General features: G+C 42.0%; 1 long non-coding RNA gene across 1 annotated transcript in view; it reads left to right on the top strand.

Annotated features, from left to right (window-relative positions):
- The first annotated feature begins 2,466 nt into the window (after positions 1-2,466).
- Positions 2,467-19,695, top strand: part of LOC129816379 (uncharacterized) — a 49,673-nt gene continuing 32,444 nt past the window's right edge. Inside the window, exons 1-3 of the long non-coding RNA XR_008753546.1 lie at positions 2,467-2,614; positions 3,509-3,593; positions 3,735-3,795. This is a non-coding gene — a long non-coding RNA (uncharacterized LOC129816379). The remainder of the gene's footprint in view (positions 2,615-3,508; positions 3,594-3,734; positions 3,796-19,695) is intronic.

The raw sequence follows: 19,695 nt of genomic DNA, 5'->3' as shown, positions 1-19,695 counted from the left end.
ACAAAGTTGGTGATACCGTCGATGTTGTGCATCACCTCGGGAAGAAGAAACAGCAAAATGATTCAAGACCAAGGGGTATCATCATCCTCTTCACTGCCAGATTCTACAGAGATGCTATCTGGAAAGCTGCTAGGAAGAACACGTTCCTTCAGAGCCATGGTCTGCGTTTCGCCAAGCATCTCAGCCCGGGGGACATAGAAAGGAGGAACAAGTTGTGGCCAACGATCAAGAAAGTACAAAATGAGGGGAAGGCTGCATACTTCATCGGAGGATGAGGCTTCATCAACGGTTCGGAAATCCATATTCCTCCCTATTCTCATTTTCCTTGGACTGACTAACTAACAAGCCTCGGGTGACTATTTTTCAGACTACTCAGGTATCTCAATCATTTCTTAGTTTTTTCTTGCATGACCAGGCCAGGAGAAGGCCTATTTTGTTTACAAACTCATGAAGAAGACAAAGTTGGATTTATTTATTTTGTATGCATACAGTAACCAAGATAGAGGTTTTAAAGGGGCATGCAGGTCTGTTTTTGACTTACTTTACACTGTTATTTTTCTATTGATTTATTCACACTCATTTCCAAGTGAGAAAGGTCTTAGGTGTGTGTGTGTGTGTGTGTGTGTGTGTGTGTGTGTGTGTGTGTGTGTGTGTGTGTGTGTGTGTGTGTGTGTGTGTGTGTGTGTGTGTGTGTGTGTGTGTGTGTGTGTGTGTGTGTGTGTGTGTGTGTGTGTGTGTGTAAAAATATATATGATTTTGTTTTTTGTACTCTTGATTTTTATGATCACTTTTCATATGCACTTAAAAGAGTAGGTCTAACAAGACAAGACAAATTGATATATGAAAAATGGAGCGGCGATGGCTAGAAAGCCGGTGAGGTGCCGATTTCGGAAGAAGTCGTGACATACAGACAGTCCAGAATAGATTTTTGACTTATATCGAAATGTATTGATAGTGAGTGTGTTACTACAAATATCTGTACTACTCCCCTCACAGACCATATTACTAACCTGATACTAACCTTGGTAGAGCATCCTACTGGAAGCTAAATAGCTCATTATTAAATAATGATATAGTTAAGTTTGAGGTTAAAGGTCTGCTCTCACACTTTTGGGAAAGAGCTTGTGAAGAAAAATTGTATTGTAAGAACTGGGAGCTCTTTGAATTGGCCAAATTCCTTAGAAAATATGGTAGTAATCTTGCTAAGACCAGAAGAGCTGAGGAAGAAAAGGTGATCATTAAGATAACTTCCCTTACTCGGAGTTCGCCAGCCAGCCTCTCTGGGGAAGAGGACATGGAACTGATTGAGTTACAAAATAAACTGGATAAAATATATAGATTAAAAGCAGAAGGAGCCTTTTTTAGATCTAGAAAAAATGGCTTGAGTAGGTAAAACAGAATTCATCCTATTTCTTTAGACTTGAGAAATGTCACTCTACAAATAACACTATCAATAATTTAAACATTGATGGTGTTATTACAGATGACCGAAAATGTATCGCTAACTACTGTAGCAATTTTTACAGGAAATTGTTTGGCTCTACGTACGCTCAGGAATCCACAGATGTTTTTTGACTCACTGAATAATGTTCACTCTATCAGTGATCTAGAATTTAAACAGTGTGATGAACCCATCATAATTGAAGAGATTATCGGGTCTATCAAACATCTAATGAACAGTAAATCCCCAGGTATTGATGGAATACCGCAGAATTTTACAAGTTATTTTCTGAACCGATCACCACCGATCCTCCACCAAATTTCAAAGTGGGTGCAAGACACTGGCTTTGTAGGCCTCTCCAGGTCTCGCACCCACTGTGAAATTTGGTGGAAGATCAATCAAGGAGGACCACCAGATCAAGACCCTGTCATGGCCAGCCCAATCTCCAGACCTGAACCCCATTGAAAACCTCTGGAATGTGATCAAGAGGAAGATGGATGGTCACAAGCCATCAAACAAAGCTGAACTACTTGAATTGCACCAGGAGTGGCATAAAGTCACCCAACATCAATGTGAAAGACTGGTGGTGAGCATGCCAAGACTCATGAAAGCTGTGATTGAAAATCAGGGTTATTCTACCAAATATTAATTTCTGAACTCTTCCTAAGTTAAAACATTTAGTATTGTGTTGTTTAAAAATGAATATGAACTTATTTTCTTTGCAATATTCGAGGTCTGACAACACTGCATCTTTTTTGTTATTTGACCAGTTGTCATTTTCTGCAAATAACTGCTCTAAATGACAATACTTTTATTTGGGAGAAATGTTGTTAGTAGTTTATAGAATAAAACCAAAATGTTAATTTTACCCAAACACATACCTATAAATAGTAAAACCAGAGAAACTGATAATTTTGCAGTGGTCTCCATTTTTTCCAGAGCTGTATATCTAGCTGATTATTATGAAGTAAAATGTTTGCTTTGTGTTGATCTTGTTTCGTCATTATTGTTGCCATTGTCCTGGCTGGAAGGTTCGTTGAATGGGCATATGCATCGTGGACAGTAGGGGGAGTGCAAGTGCTTCTCAAATGTAATATTTCATGCCTTCTCCACACTCGTCCTCACAAGAACATACTCAAGAGAACGTCCTCGGGGGAATGCACTTGAAGCACGGTAGTAAGCATATTGATTAACGCCCATGATTTTGGTTCGTGAATGTGTGATATTGCTGTTGGATAAGTTTTTTCTACATTATAAAGAAAACCTTATATTAACCTAACCTGGACTTTCTTTTCCATACTGCAATGCAAGACAGAAGCAGACATGCACGTTAAAAGCATTAGCTACATTAACAGCCTAACAGTAGGAGAGTGATAGAAATCCTCATCCTTGGGTTTAGGAGCTAATAAATGAAACCAATGAAGCTCGTTCTGCTACTACTAGTAAACACCTGCATTGCTGTACCTAAAATGTTTCAGCTTGTGTTTACATTGCCTCTGTGTGTGTTTGGGGGAAGATGTCAAGTCAGGCCGAGGTGCTGGTGGAGAAAGTGGGGAATGCTCGGGTGATCACCTTGAATCGATCCAAAGACCTGAACTTGATCCGACTCTCTCACTATCTAGGCCACCTGTCACTGGGGCCATGGGTCAAGGACAGGAAACCATATCAGTTCCCCTACTGCAAACAACAGCAGCGAACTGTAGGAGTAGTTAATTAAATGTGGCAACATTTTAGCTAAACAGCTTACTGTTAAGGCCTCTATTCACAGTAGGGAATTGGGCGAGTTAAGGTTTCATTCAAAATCTTAAATGTTGAAAAACTTGTTTTAATGGCCGTAGAACGTGGAAGTACTTGTTTAAACACAAATATATTGTACAATATGCAACAACTATTCTATAGCTTGAATGCAATGAGAGGTACATTGGCATTTTACATTGGCATTCCAATGGGCAAATGTAGTAGCTTGTCGTGTATTATCTGTAAACCTAAGACGGCAGTCAGCATTGACTTACACTGATCCACATAATGTACTAAACTGTTTTGAATCTATTGCATGTTTCATCGTAGAAATGGGAGACGGACAAGGAGACTGATATTGTGATTATCAAAGGAGCCGGTGGGAAAGCCTTCTGTGCTGGTGGAGACATCAGAGGTAAACAACAGACTGTTGAGATCCACGAACACACACACAGGATCTTGATTTGTACTGAATGTTGTCATCTACATTTTCAAACGGGCATCTTATCATCTCTATGCTTTACTGAGCGCATTTTGTGATGTCATTTCCTCCTAGCTGTGACTGAAGCAGGGAAGGTAGGAGACTTCTGAAGAATACATCCTGAACAATACTATTGGTACGTGTCCCAATTACTCTTTTTCCATGATTATGTAAGAGAGGGGAGAGTTTTACAACAAAAGTATGCCTGTGTATTACATAATGTTTGGTTTTCATTATGAACCTACAAGGACAGACCGTACTGTACATCCATTTTCTCTGATGAGACCAGTAATGTTTTGTATCTTAGGAGCACCTGTTTCCCTCCTTTGGCAATCAGTGACTTTTTCTACCACACTTGCTTTGACTTACATTTGATTTCATATTTTAAGGAACATATCAGAAACCATATGTGGCCCTTATTTATGGGATAACAATGGGAGGGGTGAGTATAAAAATAGATTTTTTTGCCCAGACCTCCGAGCATACAGATAGATGACTTTGCAAGTTATTGCTGCGGTGCATGTTTTGACCACCAGATGGCGACATGAGAGGGCATGATTTCCTTGGATCAGAGGAGCAGAGATGGGTAAAATCACTGGGGAAGCCCCCACACACACACCAAAAGCCATATTACAACCTATGTGTTGTGATAATTGCATTGTTTGCTCTATAACCTGTTAGATCATATGCCTTGCAACTGTGATATATAGGCATAAAGGCTGAGACAATAAGAAGACAGTGGCAGAATACATTCAACCACGCCTTTCTTTTACATGACCTACAGCATGGTCAAGCAAGTTAATGTTTCCGACATTTTCGGACCACTAAACTACTATTGATTTAGAACCACAGAGTTACCACAAGTCGAAAAGGAAACAGGAGCTGCCTCCACTATTCCAGCACCATTTCAACATCATCAAATCACCTCTGCTTAGTCTAATACAGTGACAACTAAAATATACTAAAACCAATTTAGTCTAATCAACGTAAACTAAATATGATGTGGCTGTCAATGGTTCTGATTTCTGTGTGTATGTGTGTGTGCGCGTTCGTGCAAGTACAAAAACATGTTGACTCACCCTACACCAATGCCATCCTCCTCTCTTTCATGTTGACGAAACAATCACTCTGTCATACAGTACATGCTTGTATTTTTTGTTGTCCTAGAATACCTGGCTAAAATGCTTGCTCGCTAGCCTAACTTCCATTCATGGGCTACATTATTTAGTTAACATTATCCTTCTACATCTGGCTACATATTGAACTTCCATCCTCTCAGGCCAGGGGCACAACAATGTATGAATTAATGGTTAGATCAGAATCACCATGATAATCATTGGCCAGTATGTAGAATTAAGTAATACCTCTCCATCCATGGCTAATTTAGGAAAGGGACAATTTTTGCTAGCTGGGTAACTATCCACCAGAGGACAACGAGATGTAACAATTCCAGTTTTTCTGTCAATTATGTATGATCTCTATGGGATTTGAAAGGAGTGATGCCAAATCCAAGCTAGCTTCCCTTGACACTTTATTTTTTTGTGCGCCAGGACCATTCTCAGTTGGCCTCGCTCAGTTTAGCTCAATGCTGATTGGCTAATTTTGTATACTTTGAATACAAGGATTTGACATCACTCCATCACCCTTGGCCACTATAAATACACACCACTGTAGGTAGCCAGTTGGGTCACAAACTAGAATGGGTATTTGAATATGTTGGTCATTTTGTGAATATCATGTCCCTTTTCGTGTGCAGAAATACTACATTTGGAATGTTTAGCCTTTGAGTCATCACCAGTGTCCCAATTTCAGGTTCTTTGAAATGACTAATGTTCCAAAAACAAGAACTGATTTTGCCTTTGGTGGAAAACATTTGTACTAACATTGTACTACGTGCATTAGACTACCGTCCACAGCAGTATGAAAATGCTTTCATTTGCAAAGTTATGGGTCTGATATGGAGGAAATACTGATGGACTTTTGTTGTTTTGATGTATCGCCCCTCATTCACTCTCAAGGAAGTATTTGTGTATTTCATTCACTTCAAACAGAATTTACTCTGAAGGTTTTGATCATAGTTAAACTGTACATAACTCATTTACACAAAGGCCTCCCTATGAGTTCACACACTGTTCACGTCCTATGATGACACCCTTTTATAACTGACAATAAAATGTGTCAGTTCGCCGTATAATTTACAGACCTTCCTGCAGGTGGCAGCCATGTGCTTAACATCCTGTAGTCCCGACCAGCTCCCATTTTATTTTGAATTGATACCTAGGTGTGCTCTCATTGGTCGCGATGAGAAGCGACATAGACCAGAGCATGTTGCTGCCACTGTTGTTTCCCATCCTCCTGTCAGACTTGCCCAGTATGTGAATTGATACCTTGTTGTCCTGCAGATGGCTAGAAGTAGAGAGACACGAGCTACAGTTACTCAGACAGTAGACATATCGAGAGCTGCTGCCGAAGACAGTCAATAGAACCATGGAGAGCGCACCATCATACATTGTGATAGGAATGTGTGGAAGTGGTATGTCTGACATGTTTTAATATGAGTAGCCTAGATTGTTTTGGAATAAAGGGTTATAGAATATCTCACTTATACGTACACATTTCGATCCACTCACTCCTTATGCAGTCATTCTATGTTAGCGATGTATTATTCTGCCCAGGCCGTAATGAGAAGTAGTATGTGACATGTGTATGCTGGATGAGACACTGTGGCAATAGTTTCATCCAGCTGTCAGTCTGTCAGCTGTGTGTCCCCTCCCTTCCTCTTCCGGGCGCCCACCAAGGTCACTGAGCACAGACGAGCTGCGTGTGTGTCCATCAGGTTCATTGTGTTTGTGTGCTTTTGTCGGTATCCCCCTGGCAGGGTGGAGTCACGGAGAGGTGTGAGTGATTTAGATCGAGTGCACACACAGCACACAAAGATATGTCAATTTCTCTATGGCATATGAAAGGGTTTGACTCAGGCAGGCTACATTCAGAGAAATCTTCTTGTATGGGGTGGCAGGTAGCCTAGTGGTTAGAGCGTTGGGCCAGTAACCGAAAGGTTGCTACACCGAATCCCCGAGCTGACAAGGTAAAAATCTGTTGTTCTGCCCCTGGCCTCCTAGGCCGTCATTGTAAATAAGAATTTGTTCTTAACTGACTTGCCTAGTTAAATTTTAAAAAATAGGGTCATGGAGAGCTGTTCTGGATGACTGTGTGGTAATGCTCTCGGTAGCTGATGTGAGCAAGACCTTTAAACAGGTCAACATTCACAAAGCTGCAGGGCCAGACAGATTACCAGGATGTGTACTCAAAGCATGCACGGACCAACTGGCAAGTGTCTTCACTGACATTTTCAACCTCTCCCTGACCGAGTCTGTAATACCTACATGTTTCAGGCAGACCACCATAGTCCCTGTGCCCAAGGAAGCGAAAGTAACCTGCCTAAATGATTACCGCCCCGTAGCACTCATGTTGGTAGCCATGAAGTGCTTTGAAAGGCTGGTCATGGCTCACATCAACAGCATCCTCCCGAAAACCCTAGACCCACACCAATTTGCATACTGCCCCAACAGATCCACAGATGACGCAATCTCAATCGCACTCCACACTGCCCTTTCCCACCTGTACAAAAGGAACACCTATGTGAGAACGCTGTGTGGGAAGGGTAGGCAACAACACGTCTGTCACGCTGATCCTCAACACTGGGGCCCCTCAGGGGTGTGTACTTAGTCCCCTCCTGTACTCCCTGTTCACCTACGACTGCGTGGCCAAACACGACTCTAACTCCATCATTAAGTTTGCTGACGACACAACAGTGGTAGGCCAGATCACAGACAACGATAAGACAGCCTATAGGGAGGTCAGAGAACTGGCAGTGTGGTGCCAAGACAACAACCTCTCCCTCAATGTGAGCAAGACAAAGGAGCTGATTGTGGACTACAGGAAAAGATCCCCAGATCCTCAAAAGGTTTTACAGCTGCACCATCGAGAGCATCCTGACTGGTTGCATCACCGCCTGGTATGGGAACTGCCCGGCATCTGACCGTAAGGCGCTACAGGCGTACAGCCCAGTACATCACTGGAGCCAAGCTTCCTGCCATCCAGGACCTATATAATAGGCAGTGTCAGAGGAAAGCCCATAAAATTGTCAGACTCCAGTCACCTAAGTCATAGACTGTCTTCTCTGCTACCGCACGGCAAGTTGTACCGGAGTGCCAAGTCTAGGACCAAAATGCTCCTTAACAGCTTTTACTTTAGTTTATTTGGTAATTATTTTCTTAACTCTTCTTGAACTGCACTGTTGGTTAAGGGCTTGTAAGTAAGCATTTCACACTATGGTCTACACTACACTTGTATTCGGCGCATGTGACAAATAAAGTTTGATTTGACTTACCTTAATTACTCACCAGTAAGTGGTAATATAGCCTACTACCTGGGGGCCTCCTGAGAATCTCAGGAGTCCTCTAAAGTATGTTTTACACCAAACATCTTTATCACTATTGTTTATACATTTGGGCTTCAAGTTTGTTCTCTGCATATTTCCATGGGGGGAAAGTATGGATGTCTTAGCGATAGACAACTGGGAAAAATCATAAATTCAGTGGTTGGATGGTGAAAGCAAGTGTTATGGAAGCATTTTGCCCCGGTCCAATCACAACTATCTCCCTTGAGTGAGGGCTTGATTTATTGGCCTGTCCGTTTTTTTATGGTGTGCCCACATCCCGGTCTAACACTGAAAACAATGACGAGCCTACCTGTTGGCCTGATCAAACACGACAGAGCCAATGGGCTATATTGACACAATTTCTAAATGTGTTTTTTCAATCACCCTGACACATTTTTCAGATGTAAGTTGTATATTTTTTTAACTCTTAAGTACAAAACTCTAAACTGATAACTTGTAATGCCCCCTATCTTACATCAGATGATAGGCTCACCATTTAGTCATTTTAACTACCATTTAATCCAATTGCAAGAAATACAAGATTCACTTTTCAAAACAATTTTATTTTATTTTTTATTTCTTTAGTCCTGGTTAGAAAGAATAGTAGATGGTAAATATCCTTTTCTATACAGTATTTGACAAGAAGACATATTAGTCCAAGTCACAGAATGGCACTGATCCAGACCCAAATTCAGCTACTGCTCTGTTCAATCGTTGGGCATCTTTTGAGTTCAATATCATTACATTAGACTTTTTCTACTGGAAAAAATTTCAGAGACATGTATGCATTAGTGAATCAATCATACAATCAGTTTGACTTCGGAAAAAACAATCTAACTGCATAACATAATGGCAGTCTGTCACATCCTGATCTGTTTCACCTGTCCTTGTGATTGTCTCCACCCCCCTCTAGGTGTCGCCCATCTTCCCCATTATCACCTGTGTATTTATACCTGTGTTCTCTGTTTGTCCGTTGCCAGTTCGTATTGTTTGTCAAGTCAACCAGCATTTTTGTTATCAGCTCCTGCTATTCCCAGTCTCTCTTTTTCTCGCCCTCCTGGTTTTGACCCTTGCCTGTCCTGACTGATGTTGTCTGCTCTGCAGTCCTGGAGTGGGCCCATTCCTCCAGGCTTGCCTGCCACCTGGGCTCCCATCGGACCCTTGGCCTTCGTGCGACAACGCTTTTGGTGGCCTACGATGGTTCGGGATGTCACCACATTTGTCTCCGCCTGAATTCCATTACGGATCTCCCCCCGTCTGAAGGCAACACTGCCATCCTGACTGTACTCGACCGGTTTTCCAAGGCCGCTCACTTCATTCCTCTACCCAAACTACCCTCGGGCAAGGAGATGGCCCAGCTCATGGTGCAGCACGTCTTCTGGTTCCATGGACTGCCCGTGGACATGATCTCCGATCGGGGAGCGCAGGTCTCGGTTCTGAAAGGCATTCTGCGCCCTCATTGGGTCGTCGGCCAGCCTAATCTCTGGGTTCCACCCCCAGTCCAATGGCCAGTTGGAGCGAGCCAATCAGAATCTTGAGACTACTCTGCGCTGCCTGGTCTCCGCCAACCCCACTTCCTGGAGCCAGCTGGTGTGGGTCGAGTACGCCCGCAACACCCTTCCCTGCACTCTGTTTGAGTGTTCCCTGGGGTATCAGCCCCTGCTCTTCCCCGAGCAGGAGGAAGAGGTCGGCATACCTTCTGCCCAGATGTTTGTCCGCCACTGTCGTTGTACCTGCAGGAGAGCCCTGTCGGCCCTCTTCAAGACCACCTCCAGGTATCGACGACAAGCGGATCGCCATCGGACCCCGGCATCGATTCGGGCAGAAGGTATGGCTATCCATCTGGGATCTGCCACTCCGGGTGGAATCCCGCAAACTCTCCCCCCCGGTTTATCGGCCCATTTCCCATCTCCAAGATTATTAGCCCCTCTGTTGTTCGTCTTCTGTTGCCCCGTACCCTTCATATACCACCTTTCATGTGTCCAGAGTCAAACCTATGTCTCACAGCCCTTTGTCTCCTCTGCCTACCCTGACCCTGAGCATGCCTGCTTTCCGGTACCGTTGCCCCACCTCTGCCTTGACCTGTCTATTGCCTGCCCCTGTTGGAATATTAAACCATTGTCAATTTGATGAGACTGCATCTGGGTCTTACCTTGATTCCTGATAGTAGTCATTTATTTGAATGGTAAATCTCTTGATAAACTGGGTAAATCTAGATGTAGCCTAGGCCAGTTCACAAAATACTGGTCAATGCATATTCAATAGGAGTGTATGCATGCATTGTGTTATTGAGCTTGTTTTGGTTGATTTCATGGGGCTGCAGATGACAAACAATCAGTTTCCTTTCCATTTGGGACTGATCAAAGTGTACCTACAAAGCTGGAAGCTACCAATATCATCTTGCATTGTAAAGTGTTCTTGCCTGTATGGATATTGTTCTGTGAACAGTAAATAACAGTTTCAACATTTCTACATGCCATGTCACATTATTCAAGTGTGTTAACTCCTGGGAGGCTTGAGTGGGGAGCTAACGTGATACAGCCCAGACTCCCAGTGCAGGATAAGTGGAGCAGGCATGGTGCACTCGCGCTGTAAGGGGACATCGGCTGCACTGATAAACAGACTTCCATGAGGCACATTTGACAGAAGTACGGAAAGTAACAACAATTCTAGTACCAGACTGTTTTTCATGTTTTAGTATAGGAAAAAGTACAGACGTTTCGGTATACCGTGCAACACTCGTAGTGACAGCACTGTGTCTTATTGAAGCACACTGGCTAATGGAGAGTTAGGATTTAGTATTTACAGCAAACAATTTAAAAAATATATGCATGCCAGCAAAGCCAGAGCACTAAAGAATACATTAATTGCACTATATGGTGACAAATGGTGCCCACCAGCAGTCCCAACACCTTACCACTGCTACACCTGGCTATCAGCGGAGCCTTGTCTGGCAGAAAAATAGTTAATTCAACCTCATTTACTGGGTTCCTTGATTTAAGACATTAATGAGCAAACTAGGACGTAGTCAATATAACTATTTGTTCAGCACTTTTGAAATGTACATCGACAGAATTCAGAACATTGGCCGTTCTTACAGTTTTCTCCCTGTAATACCAAGTCAGAACCGTAGGATAAATAAAGGGGACATATAAGAAGACGGTAAAAGCTCTTAAAATATTCAATGATGACATTTCTCTAAAACAAGTTATAGGCTACATGTGAACCACCAAGTGAGAACAGTAGGTGAAATTAAGAGGGGAAAAGGGACCAAATTATTAGGGTGAGGCACATGGGCTACTACACAACATACACTTAGTATTACTTTCTTAGCTACAGTATACATATATCCCTGTCATCAAAGTCTGGCATTCTCTGGATTTATGGTACATTCAAGACAACTGGGAACTCTGGAGAAAAAAAACAAGGTCCAATCATGATGACGTCAGTGATCTTCAGGTCTGAGCTCTAGAATGAGGCCCGAGTTCCTGACTTACAATTCTGAGTTGGATGACTGTTCAAAAGTATTTTCCCAGTCGGAGCTCGTTTTTTTTCCTGAGTTCCCAGTTGTCTTGTACTCACTGAAGTCAGATTTCCCAGTTACGAGTTTCAAGTTGTTTTGAGCGCAGCAGAAGCCCTGCTGGATTGACAGCATGGCCAATGTTTATTGTTTGTCCTTTTAAGCTTGGAAAAGAGACCCTTAAACCCAGACTTGGGGCCACACACCCACTCCACTGAATAGCAGGCTAGTGATTGCTTTGCAATGCTTGCAGTTAGCCACTGATTCCTTCCAAACCACTCATTGTTGAATTTGATATTTCCAACTTGTTGCGTAATGTTTGTCCGATGAGCACCGATACGTTTTATCTATAATTTCTATTTATTATTTGTCTTCATATGACAAGGATTTAAAAGGATTTGCCAGTAGATCGTCGACTTGATTCATGACGATGACTGCTAGCTTGTTAGCTAAGATTTTGAAAGGATGAGGTTGACATGATCAGTCCAATCAAAGCTACTGTAGATATAACGTGATTTGACATAATTTTATCTGTGGCCATTGACCTTTAGCCTTCTTGGTTGGGCACGTCTAATGTAACTCTATGGCAGCACCCAAGGGCCCTGAATTTTCTAGCTCTACCCTTAGATTGGGCAGTGACGTAGTGTCCCCATGAGTGACAGAACACTGAGCCAATCACGGCGGAACTAGAGAACATTACCAACCCCTACGCTCCGTATTTTCCACTGGCTGCCCCACCACCACAGAAAGCAGTAAGCTAGGCTGAAACACCTGCATTTTGGAGTTGCCTTACTCAAGAAACCAAAAAAGAGACCCAGTTTTAATCATGGACTTGTCTGCAATGATCACCCTCAATTGCCAGTAATATCCGCATTCCAACAACTGTCACTCAAATTATGTCTACATTAGTCATATGGCATTTCATAATCTAGCATTAAAGAGTCAGAGGATAGAGGAAGCTAAAAATGTAAATGAAATTGAGCAGCAACTTGTGTGGTCTCCTGTTGATGATGATGATGAAACACCAACGGCGTCTTAGGTTGATGCGCTACAGCATTTTAGAGTTGATCTGAATTTATGCTTGATTTTGGATAGAAGCATAGTATTTCTGGCCTTGAATGTTTTCAGTACATCTGAAAGGTTTTCAACAGTTCTCTGGACATCTGGACATTTGTTCATTTACATTTTAATTAGGATGTGTATGGGCTACTGGTGGCTGCCAGACATTGTAGCCTATCAAATTAGCCACCATAGATGCCGTTCTTTCAAGACGACCAGACACTCTGGGACGGCTCGCATCTGGATGTTCAATTAATCCATTAGTGAGATCAAAAACAGTTCCTACTTCTGGGTCATGTACATTAGGGCACACAACGGAAAATGGTTTTCCAACGAAAAATGAAAATTAACGTTTCTCATGAAAGCAACCCACTTTATATGTCTGTCTGATGATGGTGAGGTTTCAGAATGAGGATTTCACCTGCACCCTTCCAGTGAGACCAAATAAAGTCCCGTGCAAACAGCTGCTACCTGAGACAGTCCTTTATCAGGACCTTTCTATCAGCGTTAGCACAGTAGCATGTGTCATAGAAGGGCTTACATACTGTACAGTGCCTACAGAAAGTATTTACACCCCTGGACCTTTTTGACATTTTGTTGTGTTACAGTCTGAATTTATAGTAGATTAAATTGAGATTTTTTTCCTCACTGGCCTACACACAATACCCCATAATGTCAAGGTGGAATTATGCTTTTAGACATTTTTACAAATTAAAAATTAAAAGCTGAAATGTGTTGAGTCACTAAGTATTTAACCACTTTATTATGGCATGCTTAAATATGTTCAGGAGTAACAATTTGATTAACAAGTTGTATGGACTCCCCATGTGTGCAATAATATTGGTTAACATGATTTTTCAATGACTACCTCATCTCTGCACCCCACACATGGAATTATCTGCATGGCTCTCAGTCGAGCATTGAATTTCAAATACAGATCCGACCACATGCATCGCAAAGAAGGGCACCGATTGGTAGGTGCGTAAAAATGAAAAAAGTAGACGTTGAATATCCCTTTGAGCATGGTAAAGTTAGGATGGTGTATCAGTACACCCAGTCTCTACAAAGATCCAGACTTCCTTCCTAACTCAGTTGCAGAGAGGAAGGAAACCACTCAGGGATTTCACCAAGAGGCCTATGGTCTTTAAAACAGTTATATTTATTGAAAATATATGACAAGACCTGAAAATGGTTGTCTAGCAATGATCAATGACGAATTTGACAGAGCTTAAAGAATAATGGGCAAATGTTGCACAATCCAGGTGTGGAAAGCTCTTAGAGACTTACCCAAAGGTACTTCTGCAAAGTATTGAGTCAGGGGTGTGAATATTTATGTCAATTAGATATGTCTGTATTTAATTATTTAAAAAAAAAAATGTGCATAAATGTCTTAACATGAATGTCAATTATGGCAGCCTCCCGCTCCTCTCTGATTCAGAGGGGTTGGGTTAAATGCGGAAGCCACATTTCAGTTGAATGCCTTCAGTTGTACAGGTTGTACTAGGTATCCCCCTTTATTTATTTATTTATTTATGTTTTTACTTTGTCATTGTGAGGTATTTTGTGTAGATGGGTGAGAATTTTTGCTTTGTAATTTCAGAAAATGTCCTTAATATTTCTGCCGCCAATAGTGGAATAATAGTGTTTCACAGTATTACTTACTCAACAGTGTTGTGATTGGCTGTGATATTCGCATATTGACTTCTCCTGCCGTAGCTGCATCTGTTGTCAAACTGGGAAAGCTGGGCCTCCTGGGTGGCGCAGTGGTCTAAGGCATTGCATCGCAGTGCATCGCAGAGACTCTGGGTTCGAGCCCAGGCTCTGTCGCAGCCGGCCGCGACCAGGAGGTCCATGGGGCGACGCAGAATTGGCCTAGCGGCGTCCGGGTTACTTTCGTTCAGCCAACTTTACACAACTGTGGGAAGCATTGGAGTCAACATGGGCCAGCATCCCTGTGGAACGCTTTCGACACCTTGTAGAGTCCATGCTCCGATGAATTGAGGCTGTTCTGAGGGCAAAAGTGTGTGCAAATCAATATTACGAAGGTGTTCCTAATGTTTTGTTCACTCAGTGTATATTCTGGGAATTTTCTGAAGGCTGTAACACAACAAAATGTGGAGTAAGTCAACGACAGCTGAATATGCGTATTAGCCAATACTTACAGTGCATTAGGAAAGTATTCAGACCCCTTCACTTTTTCCACATTTTGTTACATTACAGCGTTATTCTAAAATTAGGGGAAAAAACTATTTAATTCATCAATCTACACACAATACCCCAGAATGACATAGCAGGGTTTTTTTAATAATTTGGCAAATTTATACAAATCTGAAATATCAGATTTACATAAGACCCTTTACTCAGTACTTTGTTGAAGCACCTTTGGCAGCGATTACAATCTTGAGTCTTCTTGGGTGTGACGCTACAAGCTTGGCACATCTGTATTTGGAGAGTTTCTCCCATTCTTCTCCGCAGATCCTCTCAAGCTCTGTCAGGTTGGATGGGGAGCATTGCTGCACAGCTATTTTCAGGTCTCCCCAGAGATGTTCAAGTCCGGGCTCTGGCTAGGCCACTCAAGGACATTCAGAGACTTGTTCCGAAGACACTCCTGCGTTGTCTTGGCTGTGTGCTTAGGGTCGTTGTCCTGTTGCAAGGTGAACCTTTGCCCCAGTCTGCAGTCCTGAGTGCTCTGGAGCAGGTTTTCATCAAAGATCTCTCTGTACTTTGCTCCATTCATCTTTCCCTGTACCTCCTGCTGAAAAACATCCCCACAACATAATGCTGCCACCACCATGCTTCACCGTAGGGATGGTGCCAGGTTTCCTCCATGCGTGAGTCTTGGCATTCAGGCCAAAGAATTCAATCTTGGTTTCATCAGACCAGAGAATCTTGTTTCTCATGGTCTAAGAGTCTTTAGGTGCCTTTTGGCAAACTACAAGCAGGTGTCATGTGCTTTTTACTAGGAGTGGCTTCCGTCTGGCACTCTACCATAAAGGGCTGATTGGTGGATTGCTGCAGAGATGTTTGTCCTCCTGGAAGGTTCTCCCATGTCCACAGAGGAACTCTGGAGCTCTGTCAGAGTGACCATTGGGTTCTTGGTCACCTCCCTGACCAAGACCCTTCTCCCCGATTGCTCAGTTTTGCCAGGCGACCAGCTCTAGGTAGTCTTGGTGGTTCCAATCTTCTTCCATTTAAGAATGATGGAGGCCACTGTGTTCTTGGGGACCTTCAATGCTGCAGACATTTTTTGGTACCCTTCCCCGACACAATCCTGTCTCAGAGCTCTACGCACAATTCCTTTGACCTCCATGGCTTGATTTTTTTCTGACATGCACTGGCAACTGTGGGATCTTATATAGCCTTTCCAAATCATGTCCAATCAATTCACCACAGGTGGACTCCAATCAAGTTATAGAAACATCTCAAGGATGATCAATGGAAACAGGATGCACTGGAGCTCAATTTCGAGTCTCATAGCAAAGGCTATCAATACTTATGTAAATAAGATATTTCTGTTTTACATTTTTTATACATTTGCAAAAGAAAATCTTAACCTGCTTTCGCTTTGTGATTATGGAGTATTGTGTGTATATGGAGGGGGGGGGGGATTATTTCATCCATTTTAGAATGAGGCTGTAACGTAACAAAGTGGAAAAAGCCAAGGGATCTAAATACTTTCCGAATGCACTGTATTAGCTGGAAGTGGAAGCCTAAGTATTGTTGTCCATTAGTTTACTCCAATTAGGGGAGGGGTAGTAGGGTTAGGAAAAAATAATAAAGAAGGAAAATACATTTAAAAAACTATACATTTAAAATAATATATTTACGTCTCAAGTTTTGAGGGAGCGTGCAATTGGCATGCTGACTGCAGGAATGTCCACCAGAGCTTTTGCCAGAGAATGTAATGTTAATTTCTCTACCATAAGCCGCCTCCAACGTTGTTTTAGTTTATTTGGCAGTACGTCCAACCGGCCTCACAATCGCAGACCAAGTGTAACCATGCCAGTCCAGTACCTCCGCATCTGGCTTCTTCACCTGCAGGATCGTGTGAGACCAGCCACCCGGACAGCTGATGAAACTGTGGGTTTGCTCAACTTGAATATTTTCTGCACAAACTGTCCGAAACCGTCTTGGGGAAGCATCTGCATGCTCGTCGTCCTCTCCAGGGTCTTGACCTTACTGCAGTCCGGCGTTGTAACCGACTTCAGTGGGCAAATGCTCACCTTTGATGGCCACGGGCAAGCTGAAGAATTGTGCTCTTCAAGGATGAATCCCTGTTTCAACTGTACCGGTAGGATGGCGTTGTGTGGGCAAGTGGTTTGCTGATGTCAACGTTGTGAAAAGAGTGTCCCATGGTGGCGGTGGGGTTATTGTATGGGCAGGCATAAGCTACGGACAATTAACACAATTGCATTTTGTCGATGGCAATTTGAATGCACAGAGATACTGTGACGAGATCCTAAGGCTCATTGTCGTGCCATTCATCCGCCGCCATCACCTCATGTTTCAGCATAATACTGCACAGCCCCATGTCGCAAGGATCTGCACACAATTCCTGGAAGTTGAAAATGTCCCAGTTCTTCCATGGCCTGCATACTTACCAGACATCTCACCCATTGAGCATGTTTGGGATGCTCTGGATCGACTTGTACGACAGAGTTTTCCAGTCCCCCCCCTCAATATACAGCAACTTCACACAGCCATTGAAGAGGAGTGGGACAACATTCTACAGGCCACAAGCAACAGCCTGATCAACTCTATGCGGAGGAGATGTTGGGCTGCATGAGGCAAAGGGTGTTCACAACAACTGGTTTTCCCGATCCACGCCCCTACTTTTTTTTAAAGGTATCTGTGACCGACAGATGCATATCTGTATTCCCAGTCATGTGAAATCTATATATTAGGGCCTAATGAATTTATTTCTATTGACTGATTTCTTTATATGAATTGTAACTCAGAAATATCTTTGAAATTGTTTCATGTGTTAATATATTTGATAATTTAATCATTAGTCCAACAGTTGCAAACAAGTTTATATTGGACAAATTCAGGTATGTTTATCCCCGTTCTGTTTGCTTCCGTTTTAAGAAATGTTTTTCAACAGAATCCGCGGAATGAATACACCCCTGATCATAAGCAAATACAGTTCACTTTCATAGCAGCCACATACAAACAGCATGATCATCTTGTACTTTGTACAATTTGCCTCTTTGCGCTCTCCTTCTCTCATCTTTCCCTTAGCTTGTGGACTTCAGTGCACAACACATGAGGTGTCTATGACTAGGGCTGTTACAGTGACAGTATTATTTCCACACTGGCAGTCACAAGTCATGAAGGCAGTCAAATACCACGTGACCATTTAGTCACAGTAATTAGTCTTCTCCAAGCTCTGATGCTGCTGATGGCCATTAGTAGCTTACCAAACTTGCTAACTCTAGGGTAATGCAAGGCCTCTTTCATAATCATGTGAAACGTCAGTTGCTATGGAAATGCTGGGATGTGTGGATGCTTCTGTGTGTCGCTCTGAATGGGAATCTGTTGGATGACTGGTATGATGTAGTTGTTGAGCGGCTTCACTGCATGTATATTGTATGTTTTGAATATTCAATAAAAAAATACAAAATACAATTTAAAAAATGTATCTGAATATGCAAAAAGTCAGGAATGATTCGCAAGGAAGGTGGATCCTTTTGAATATGAAAATGGACAAAAAATGTATTTGGCTCATTAATCTATTTGGTCCAAATCAGGATGATCCATACTAAAATATTTATACCAATTTATTGAACTTACAGGCAACAAATGATCAAATCATTATGGTAGGAGACTATAACACGGTGTTAAGTACCTCAATGGACTGTAAAGGTAATCACTCTACAAACTATCATCACCGTGCCCTTAAGGAAATCACAAATATTATGGACACATTAGAAATAGTGGATATTTGAAAACTAAAAAATCCAACTTAGTGAGATATACATGGAGGAGACTTAATCAAGCTAGTCATCTTGACTACTTTCTTGTCTCTTTCTCTCTTGCATCAAAGGTTAAAAAAGTTTTAATAGGAGACAGAATGCGATCGGATTATCATCTAATTGGCCTTCACATAACTCTTATAGAATTTCCACTTGGACAGGGATATTGGACATTTTATCAAAGTTTACTGGAGGACAACTTAGTTAAAAATAAGACAAAATCATTTCTAACTGAATTTTTCCAGTGTAATATAGGTTCAGAAAACCCCCTTATTATTTGGGATACCTTTAAATGTACCTCCAGAGGTCATTCAATTCAATATTCATCAATAATACAAAAGCAGTTTCTGGCTAAAGAGACCAGACTAACAAGGGAAATCCATGAACTAATAGTACAGGTAGATGGCAATAAAAACGTTACTACAGAGATACAAAATAAGTTAGAGGAGAAACAAAAAGAACTTGACGAACTTATTCAAGAACGATCTAATGTAATCTATTACAAAAATAAAGCAAACTGGATGGAATATGGAGAAAAATTCACAAAATTCTTCCTGAATCTCCAATACAGGAAGGCTAACAAAAATAACTAGCAGAAACTCATTACTGAAGACATCTATGATTCTCCGAATTATATTTTTAAAAAGGAAGCTGAGGGAAGATTACGGTAAGGAATTCTTTCCATATTACATAGAAAATGGAAAATTAACAAATGTACAGAAAGCTCAGTTCGAAGGCCAAATTAGAGGAAGAATATTTTGAGGCTATTAAATCCTTTCAGTCTGGAAAAACCCCAGGGCTTGATGGCATACCGGTAGAGGTATATCAAGCCTTTTTTGATATACATAAAGCTCCATTGCTAGATTGTTTTAACTACTCCTATAGAAATGGTAGTCTGTCAGGTACTCAGCAGGAAGGTCTGATTTCTCTATTATTAAAACAAGACCCAGATTGCAAATATAAAGATCCAGTCTATCTAAAAAAACTGGAGGCCCCTTACACTTCAATGTTGTGATGCAAATATTATACCGAAATGCA

The sequence above is a fragment of the Salvelinus fontinalis genome, chromosome 19 (genome assembly GCF_029448725.1).
Source record: "Salvelinus fontinalis isolate EN_2023a chromosome 19, ASM2944872v1, whole genome shotgun sequence".
Taxonomy (NCBI): Eukaryota; Metazoa; Chordata; class Actinopteri; order Salmoniformes; family Salmonidae; genus Salvelinus; species Salvelinus fontinalis.
This window is presented reverse-complemented; position numbering and strand designations above follow the sequence as displayed.